The sequence below is a fragment of the Medicago sativa genome, chromosome 6 (assembly GCF_051527215.1).
Source record: "Medicago sativa cultivar Bolivia chromosome 6, Bolivia_mono, whole genome shotgun sequence".
Taxonomy (NCBI): Eukaryota; Viridiplantae; Streptophyta; class Magnoliopsida; order Fabales; family Fabaceae; genus Medicago; species Medicago sativa.
The window spans coordinates 33,403,046-33,413,008 of NC_140754.1; the positions used below are offsets into that span (position 1 = coordinate 33,403,046).

At 33.0% G+C, this 9,963-nt stretch overlaps 1 long non-coding RNA gene across 3 annotated transcripts; it reads left to right on the plus strand.

The window, feature by feature from the left end:
- The first annotated feature begins 4,834 nt into the window (after positions 1–4,834).
- On the plus strand, positions 4,835–7,828 carry LOC146914651 (uncharacterized). 3 transcript variants are annotated; one of them, XR_015014335.1, is made up of 9 exons: positions 4,835–5,185; positions 5,593–5,727; positions 6,038–6,144; positions 6,257–6,432; positions 6,544–6,596; positions 6,817–6,961; positions 7,068–7,180; positions 7,308–7,399; positions 7,579–7,828. It is a non-coding gene; the product is annotated as an uncharacterized LOC146914651 (long non-coding RNA). The 3 variants fall into 3 exon arrangements; XR_015014336.1 differs by having other exon boundaries at positions 6,257–6,380; XR_015014337.1 differs by lacking the exon at positions 6,257–6,432.
- Positions 7,829–9,963: the final 2,135 nt, after the last annotated feature.

Here is a 9,963-nt window from a genome sequence, read left to right on the forward strand (position 1 = left end):
GTTTTATCCTGGAGGCGGCGTGGTTGATAGTCTACCTTGCACAACTTTGGGTAGTGCCACGAAACGTCTTAAAGAGAGCGACCTGGTCGTGACTCAACCTAGTAACAACTTCGGTAGATGATAGAATTTGGAAATTCAAATTTAACAGTTTGGAAATCCAAAAACAACAAGAACAAAATATCATCTTTCCATGAGCATCACAATTTCATTTTCTTGCAGTTTTGAGAGAAACCCCTTCATGAACTTGTTGTTAACGGGGCTATGATCTAACATATCGATAAAAGGAAGGGTAATCTGTATTTTTCTTCTTTACTTCCCGAGGGTGTAGAATTTTGGCATAGGGTGGAACAACATTAGGAAGCTTCTTTTTTGTTTTCTACTTTATTCTCATTTATATTTCCCTCAATCATTATCAAAGGTAAATAAGGAAGCTTCAGATAGTATGGAAGTACTTGAGGTTTATCATTATCTCGTAGTTGATGTTTGGTTATCCTGAAAACGAAGTATATATCGATAAGTTCCAATACCGTTTCTCCCTGTTCTCAAATTCGCACTCATTTCCAACTTCTTCCCAAACTACTTCTATTTTGACTACTTCATCTGACACCTTCTTTTCTGTGTTCTTAGAACTCAATGGTGTGGGGACTGTTTTAACTCTCAACTCAATAGTATTAAAACTCTAATTGTTGGGGTTATCAAGTATATTACCTAAAAATCCATCTCTAGCCAAGTTAGCTACCTGTGTTGCGAGTTGTCCAAGATTTGTTTCAAGGACCTTGATAATTTCTCCAGTGTTCCGGTTTACATCTCCTTGAATTTATATCAACGCCTCAATGTTTTCTTACAACAAAACTTCCTTGATTGCTCCTCCATAGAAGTGAGACCGATCATCTCACACCGGATGCTAAGGGTAACAATTATATGGATGCATAGCACGAAGTTTTACTAGACATAACTTGGAATACGCAACAAATAAAATACCTTAGTAGCACTGGTTAATCTAAAAGTGAAAAAGGGTAATTGTTTTTGTTTTTTTTAATATGATAAAACTAATTTTTTTTTTGGGGGTTTTGAGAACATTTGACCGAGAAATAAAAACAAAACATATATTTGAGAACATTTTTAATTTTTAGAATATTTGACTAAAAGAGAACAACATAATATTTAACTATATTTGACTTAAAAGAAGAACTAAGCAAAATCATTTTAGAAATTTTTAGGATACAACCAAAACAAAAATACGATGGAAAAATAAAAACTAACTAAAATATCACAAAAATGTTTTTGAAGTTATTTTTTTTATTTTTAAAGGAATCTTTTTGAAGTTTTTGAATATTTGATAACTAAATAAAATATAAACAAACCTTATTGATAATTATTTTTATTCCAAATATTTACCTGAAAATCAAATAGAACAAATATTTTTAAAACTTTTAGAATATAAACAAAACAAATAAAACAAAGATATGAGCAAAAAAAAGCATCTTTAGTCTCATTATATTATAAATATATTATGTGTCAAAAATTATAATATTAATTTTTTTTTTTGAAGGAAAAATTATTATATTATTAAATTTAGGGTTTTGCTAACCAATGCCCTTAGGGCAATGGTTAAGGAATCAAAAAAGGAAATAATTGTGAAATTTCATGTAAAAAAAATTGCTTTTTACTATTTCAATTAGTTGATTGCACAATTTCCAAGATAAAGTTGCTTTAAGTTTCTTATTAAGTGCTCTTAGGGCACTTATTAGCATTTCCCTTAAATTTATTATAGTATATTATATATCAGAGGAAGAAAGGGAGGGTTCAAAGTTTTAACTTTAAGCTGCCATCAGACGTAGATGGCATGACTATAGGTATGATAATTCTTCAATTTGTTTCTCTAATTTGATTAATTTCATTCTGTTTCAAATTTAAACGTAGATGCATCTATTCATTAATTTGATTTGTCTATTTTTTAACCTCCCCTAAATTTCGATCTGCAGTCTCCACCGAGTGTAATTTCCTTGATTAATCTCTATATCATCATCATCATTCAAATCAGTATTATTGGTGCCATTTTTATTACTAGCTGTAGCATTACCTTAAGGATATTCAAGGTGTTGAACACCACATCTCTGTTCTTCAAGACGCTCAAGATCTTTTTCACCTCAATATCCAAGTCAGACAGCACCTAGTAACCTTTGATCAACTTCTTCCTCGTATGCTCTCGTCTCACACTGGCAAAGACCGCCAAACTATCGGTCTGATCTACAATTGGGACGCCGGCCTGACAGTGCAGGCAGTTCAGCCACTCCTAACATACCTGTCACTAGTTTGGGAATGTTAGCAGTCAATCTACTTTAACACCCCCGAATGTTATTTCACGTTTGTCTGATGTGGCTCCCAATAACTTATCCAAATTTGGGTCCAATAGCAGTAATGTAGTGGCTAACTTGTCGCATCTAGATGCATCTCTGACCATATGGCAAGAAACATAAGGATATTGAAGCTGCTCCCTACAGGAATATCTCATAGATTAATGGAACTGATTGGCTTTATAGTTTATGGTTAGCTCACTCTGGATATCTCAGATTGGTCGTTCATCAGCCTTATTTTATATAACGCAACAACTATGATTTCCTTGATTAATTCGGACACAATTATACCATGACTAGTATATGGAAATATATTGATTAGAAAAAAACTCTTCGTCACCTTTGTAATTGCTATGGTTGTACTGGTTCAACTTCTCATAAGCTCAGTTTTTTTTTTATGTGAATCTATTCTTTTTGTTCACACGTATGTAATTTATTGTTGGTTTTTGTTAATTAGTAAAATATCACTGAATATTTTCTATATGCAAAATTCATCATTGCTATTTAACTATTTGTTTCTCATATTTTGTTCCTTTTTTCTTAGCCTGCTATGAAAAGTAAATTAGGCTTTAAATTGAACATTTTCCAAATGTATAAAAGGAATACATGAAATAATGAAATTTACAGTTCTGATGACTTGGATTGAATATAAAATGCTTTACCTGATGAATGTGTAGTCCAAAGTTTACTCCGATAACCATCAACTCGTCTTTTTTTTTTTTTTTTTTTTAATGTCATTGTGTAGTTTTTAACTTATATTTTTTTCATGCTTTCTTATCAATGGACCAGATCATCTCATCCTTTTGAAAGAGATGAAACAAAGGAATCTTCAATATTTCATGTGTTTGGATTGATTTTTTCGATTTAGTCAAAATGAGTTCGAATTGTTTAGATTATACATATCCAAATGGTACTTTTTGTATAAAAATTTCTCATATTTTGTGAATGTTATTCGAACGTGGTTAAAATAGTTGTAAATGCAAAATAAATTATTGTGAACATTCTGAGTGCAACAGAAAAATAGCACATAAAAAGACATAAAATTTATAACGCAGCAATAAAGCACATATGTAGAAAAATCACAGAAATGAAATACTGCAGAAAAATGAAAAAGAAATTGAAGCCGAGGAAATTTTACACACAAGATTTCCGTGATTCAATCAATGTGACCATGCTGAATTCTCGAGAGTAACATTACTATAAAAAAATCCGAATCAATATTACCATGAAGAATCCATTGTCTATTTAGGTATTATCATTTGTCTCAAAATTGATCGGGACAATCGAAACTCCAAATTGCGTGGAAGTGATGATGCACATTTGTTTTATTTCAATTGTGAATCAACCAAGAGAAAGTTTATGTGGGGCATTTTATTCGTAGCCAGAAAAGGCCAAGAAATGACTCACCTAAGTTCACTAATGTGTATGTGAAAAACCTTTCGGAAACATATATTGATGATGACCTTACGCAGGTTTTGGTACTTTTGGTGTGATAACGATTGTTGTTGTCGTGAAAGAACAAAATTGAATGAACTTAGCAAGGTTTTATACAGCCTCATCATGTGCCAATGAGCATCTCCTGCCATACGTTTGATTGAATGGTGAGTGTTTTATGATTATGTGCCATTCCAACAAAGACAAGAATTATATCAGGTAATTGTGACAATAAGAAAGAACAGTGACTGATTTGCTGCCAAATAATTTTTTATATTTAAGTTTTTTTCTTAAATGAGCTCCGAATGCTACATGTATGTTTGATTTCATTTTAGATGAGGCAAAATTTATTCAAGAGGTGCATAATTGATTTTTACATATTTTAAGGTTCTCAGCACACTACAATAAAAGTGCCCTGTCCCTACGGCCATTTTCCAAAGCGGTGTAGTTTTTACCAACGGACATATGAAAAACCGCCACTAAAACCATTTTATTTATTTTATCACTTCTATTATATTATTAATATAATTATTATTGTTATATTTCAAATAGAGTGAAATTTTTTTCACAAACACATACCATTCACCAAGGTTTTAAAAAACGGTCGCGGTCAAGGTCGCGGTCGCGTGTAGGATTTCGCGATTTCGGCCATTATGGGTGTTGCGATAAAGATTGCGGCTGTCGCGGTGTGAATTAATCACAACATTGCACAACTCTTAAATAACGATAGTAACTTAAATAACTTAAACTAGAGAAAGATTTAGAGTTCTAAACTAGATAAGGAGATAACTTATGTAATTTATGATCAAATATGTACTAAAAATATGATTTTCATCTATCTCAATTGAAAAAATATCTGGATTCTATGGCTACTGTCATGAACGGCCTTTCTTTGCGGTCGTAACGGTGTTTCGTCGCGGCTGTAACGGCGTTTTGCCGTGATTTTTGTTCTCTCTGTAAAAACGGTAAAAAATGGTAACGTCCGCTACCTTTACCTTTTTGTCGCGGCCTTTTTCTCTGTAACGGACCGTTTTTTATAACCTTGCCATTCACACGCTCTCGCTTTTTCTTGATCAAACTCAAAATTCACACTTCATCTATCTCAAATCTCACAAACTCCATTGATCTCAAACCTCACAAACCTCATCAATCTCACCTCCACAATCTTCTCAAACAAGCTCTGAATCGATTCCCAACTGTATCGATTTTCAAATCGATTTTGTTCTTCATATTTTGTTCAAATCGATTTAGAGATCTTCAAATCGATTTTGCTCTTAATCGTTCTGAAGCTCACAAACTACATCAATCATCAAATCTCACAAACTGTATCGATCTCAATCGTCGCCTTCATCGACCGCCGATCTTCGAACTCGCTTGGATCATTTTCAATCGCTGTGAGTAATTTTCATTCTCTTTGTTTTAATTTTTGATATGTATGTGGTAATTAGGTATAGTGTTGTGATAACATTAGTATAACTGAGATATGCTTTTTTTGCATAATTGTGTTAACATTAGAATGTGAATGTGTTTTTGAACTGGATTTTCGCAGAATTGTGTTAACATTAATTCAAACATGTATAAAGGAATCAGTATTGTGTCTTCACATACCTATAGGTATACTACATGGTTCCACTCATCTGGTTCCTTCTTTAGTTTGGATTGTATATGGCCGTAGACTTTAATTCAAACATGTATAGAGGAATCAGTATTGTGTCTTCAAATATCCAATGGTCGTTCATCAAACAATTGTCTATGTATCATTTGATCGTTTGTCACATAACTTTGTACATTTCTATTGCAGGTTGCTAAGAAGATTTGTATAGAAGTCAAGTCTTCGAAAGATTTTTTGGAACAGCTCTGGTTGTTGTTCTGTGTCTATCGTAGTCTACGAGTATCACGGCAAACCAGCTTTGTTATACAGATTTAGCACTCAACCGTAAGTGGACTATGACCCTTTTGGATAAATAGATTAAAATACTTGGTATGATTATGTAGTGCAACTGATTTTGCATGAATTATTACTGTTGAGTTTATAAATAGCTAGCTACGAAACCTCGAGAGATTTTTGGGTTTTATTATCCTTATTGACCTCGAAATATAATATAGTGTACCAACAATAAATAATTCCTGAAAAAAATTGGGGATTCACTCATTTTACTTGCATTTTTGGATGCAATAATATACATTTATCGAGCCAATGTGTAAATTTTACACATGCTTCATTAATTATTTTAAATTATTTTCAGGGGCAGCTGAAACATGGCTTTTTCTTGTAAGCCGAGATATCCAAAAATGATATGTGCGAAGACTTTTAGACTTATTTTGAAACAAGCAGAATATGCTAAGTATTCAGGTCAGTTTTAGGTGGTTTAGTTTGTAATATGTTTATTCTTTTCTTTCCCTTTGATCAAAAACAAGTAATAGCATATGATGTTAAATTCTAAACTAAATCTCCTTCATTACAGTTTTGCAGAACTTCAATAGTCTATATAACCTTTTTGCCCTGAGGTCTCAATTCACTCACAAATGAGTAGATATCCCTCCCTCTCATTTCAATAACAAATGACAAGACATGTCTCTCAAAATATTGTACGAGTTTACTAGTACATTAATCAATTATTAATAGATATCTCTCTCAAATGTAAGTCTGATACTATGCTATTGTGTAGTATATTGCCTTAAGATTATTAGTTTAGTTCCACATTTAAGTTATAAAATTTAAAAGTAAGCATTTGTTTTGATTTCTGTGCAGAAAGTATTTGGGCCGATTTGGGATACTATCGGAGAGCTCGTTTTCTTTTAGAGGTGTGCTCTCACTACTACATTGTTTTTCTTCTTACTATACCTTACAGGTCTCTCTTATAAATTTTAATAGACTGTGGACTGCTTGAACTTCTAACGGATAATATGAGTCTTCCTTCATCACATTATATTTTTTGCCTTCTTATTAACAGTAAGAACAGTTACAAAAGGCTATTCCACATCCTGTGTTCCTCTTGCTGTATCTTTGCGTTGTTCATTTCAGGTTAATCGAAACACTGGGGACATTTTCCACGGGTTTCCTAATATCGACCATACTCAAGATTTTGTGTGAAAGGATATCATAGGATGGCTTCAGTGGCTTCGCCATAATGTGGGCTTTCAGGATTTTCGTTTTGATGATGCAAAGGGTAAGATGTGCTACACCTTTTGAATATTGAGTATTTTCCTTTTGGCTTCTTACTTTATATATTTCAGGAGCTATAGTTTTATACCTTTCAATTCTGTCATTTGTAGCTTTTCACCAAAATATGTGAAAGAGTATATTGAAGGAGCAAAGCCACTGTTATCTGTCGGGGAGTATTGGGATACTTGCAACTACAACGGTTCTACTTTGGACTATAACCAAGGTATGCTTAAAATTCTCATTCATCAAATAAATGAATACTTTTTGGTTACTAAGTAAGTGAACACATTACCCTTTCAATACTTCTTTTGCATTGTACACTTAGCTCACTTATTTTTAACTCTTTGCAGATAGCCATATATAGGGCAACGAATAATCAATTGGATTGATCGCAGTGGACAGCTTTCAACTGCATTTGACTTCACCCAGCATTTTGTCCTATGTATGTTAAATGAAGTTTTGAAAACTAAGCATTGCAGTTAGATCTTACCATACGTATAGGATTTCATCCCCTCCCCCCCTTTGCTAGTCAATAAGTTAATTTCTTTGTACAAACTTTGATACTCAGTCTCGTGTATATCAGGTATTGAATTCATTTTCTCATGTTACCATTATTTGTAGGAATTCTGTCAAGATAGAATTTTGGCGTCTGCGTGATGCTCAAGGGAAGCCACCTGCTGTGATTGGATGGTGGCCTTCAAGATCAGTCACCTTGGAATTTTGAAGAATTGATTGGTTTTGTTTACAGAAGAATAAATTAATTTCTTAGTTTAGTTACAATGTAGAGTTCTCAGCTTCTTATCAATGTTGAGAGACAAATAATTATTTTATGCTATTCATAATTCTTCATTATTGAATTGATTTTACATGATTTTATCGACTTCAGTTTTATATTCTACAATTTATTTAGTATTTATTTTTTAGAATTTATGGTGGAAACTAATTTTATAGGTAATTTTATGAATTATTTAATTTTTAGAATTTATGAATTATTTAATTTTTAGAATTTATGGTGGAATAAAAATTAATTTTTTTTTAAAAAATAATACTTTTAGTGACAGTCAGATCGTAGGTAAAGGTCTTTTATATTTTCATTGGATTTCACAGAAATACCTACTGTTTATCCTTAGGTAAAGGTCTAAAACATATGGTGACGGCCACCTAGCAATGACAGACGGACAAAATTTCGTTGCCATTCGTTGAGCAAACTGCACGACCAATGTGGCCGTGGGTAAATGTTCTTGCTACCTTTAGCTACGGAGCAATAGCCTGTCACTACAGGTCAAATTTCTTGTAGGGGCAATAATTGATTTTCCCTTTAGAAATGATTTTAAGTCAAAGTCAGACTTTTGGAGCTTTTGTCACTATTGATTGTTAGCCACGAATGTATTGTTTTACTCAATTTAGGGCTCTTGCTGGTCGACTAATTTACCTGATTTTCTTCGGAACCGTCTTTTTATCCCTATGTTTTGCTTTCCTTAGTCTTTCTTTTTTTCTTTTCTCCCCCACCCCCACCACACAGACACACACACACACACACACACACATATTTTTCTAATTTTTAATATTATTTTATGTGGTAGGAAGCAGAGGATGGGGATTTCTCATTGGTGCCAACCTAGTTGGAATGTTTGAGATTCCCCCGGATGCTTCTCCTAATCTTTTAGGAATGTATGGACCAACGTTTATTCAAATCATCTTTAACGCGTCATTCGTTTCTATTAATAATATGATCAACACTCTAATGGTACGTATTTTTAGTAGTATACATGCCTTTCTTGTCATAGCACCAAATTATCTCATCCTTTTGAAAGAGGTAAAGAAGGAATCTTAAACATTTCACTTGTTAAGAATATATTTGGATTGAATTTTCAACCAATTGAAAATAAGTCAAGTTTTTTAAATGGGTTATGGAATCATAGTAATAAATTTAGCCATTTTCATAATAGATTATCATATTTAACTTTGATTGTTTTCAATCAGTATTAGAAGATTACAGCTACGCTACCTTGTTTGTTCTAACAGGTAATTCAGAAATCTTCAATGAGAAGTGCTAGCGTCAAACGCTTAAACACTCTCCTTTCATCACAAGCCTTACAATTGGACCACGTCATCTGCTTTTTTATAAAAAAAATTGGCTACCGGCTTGGCTCTTCACGTTTAACTTTAATTCTGCCACCATCCACCTAAAATCAATCAATAATACTCCATAGTAACTTCCCAATACTTCTCTGTTCTATTTCATCCACCAAAACCCAATCACTACTGCCACTTCCATCCACCATTTTCTTATTAAAAGTTTTACGGTTTAAAGACTACCACCCTTATATTGAGATTAATTTCAAACCATTATCATCATTTCATTCATCAACCACTCAAGATAATCAAATCCTTCCTTGGACCGTCAACTTTCACTCAGTTTTCACTTTTCAGTGTCGATTGGTACCTCAAATTTTCTCTCTAATATGGATGTTAATTTTCAGTTTTTCAACTTCCTTATTTTTTTTTTGTTCCTCTGTTATTTTTTACTTCTAGCTGTGTCTTTACAGTGAGACTTAATCATTGAGGCATATTTTTTTAACTTTAACTTCATTCACCGGCCTCCATCCATGACCGCCGCTCTGTATTTGTCCCCAGCCACCATGTCCGACAACCCATCATCACAACGGCTCAAGCACAACCAGTGGCCATACCAGACATAGATAGTACATCAGATGATTCCGAGTACAAACAGAAACCAAATGGTTGTGGTGAAATATCTTGTTGTTTTAATTTAAGTGTTGAGCGGTGAGACCAACAATATTATTAGATTAAATAAAATAAAATAAAAATATGATAACTGGTTGCACCGGTAAACAAGTAATGAGTTTAAGAGAATTGGCGATGTGGCATTACAACATCGCGTGTGTTATAAAGCGAGTGACTAAGCGTTTGTAATTAGCATTTCCCATCTTCAATAATTATATTTTGCGCACAAACTAAAACTAAAACAAAAACAAGAGACAA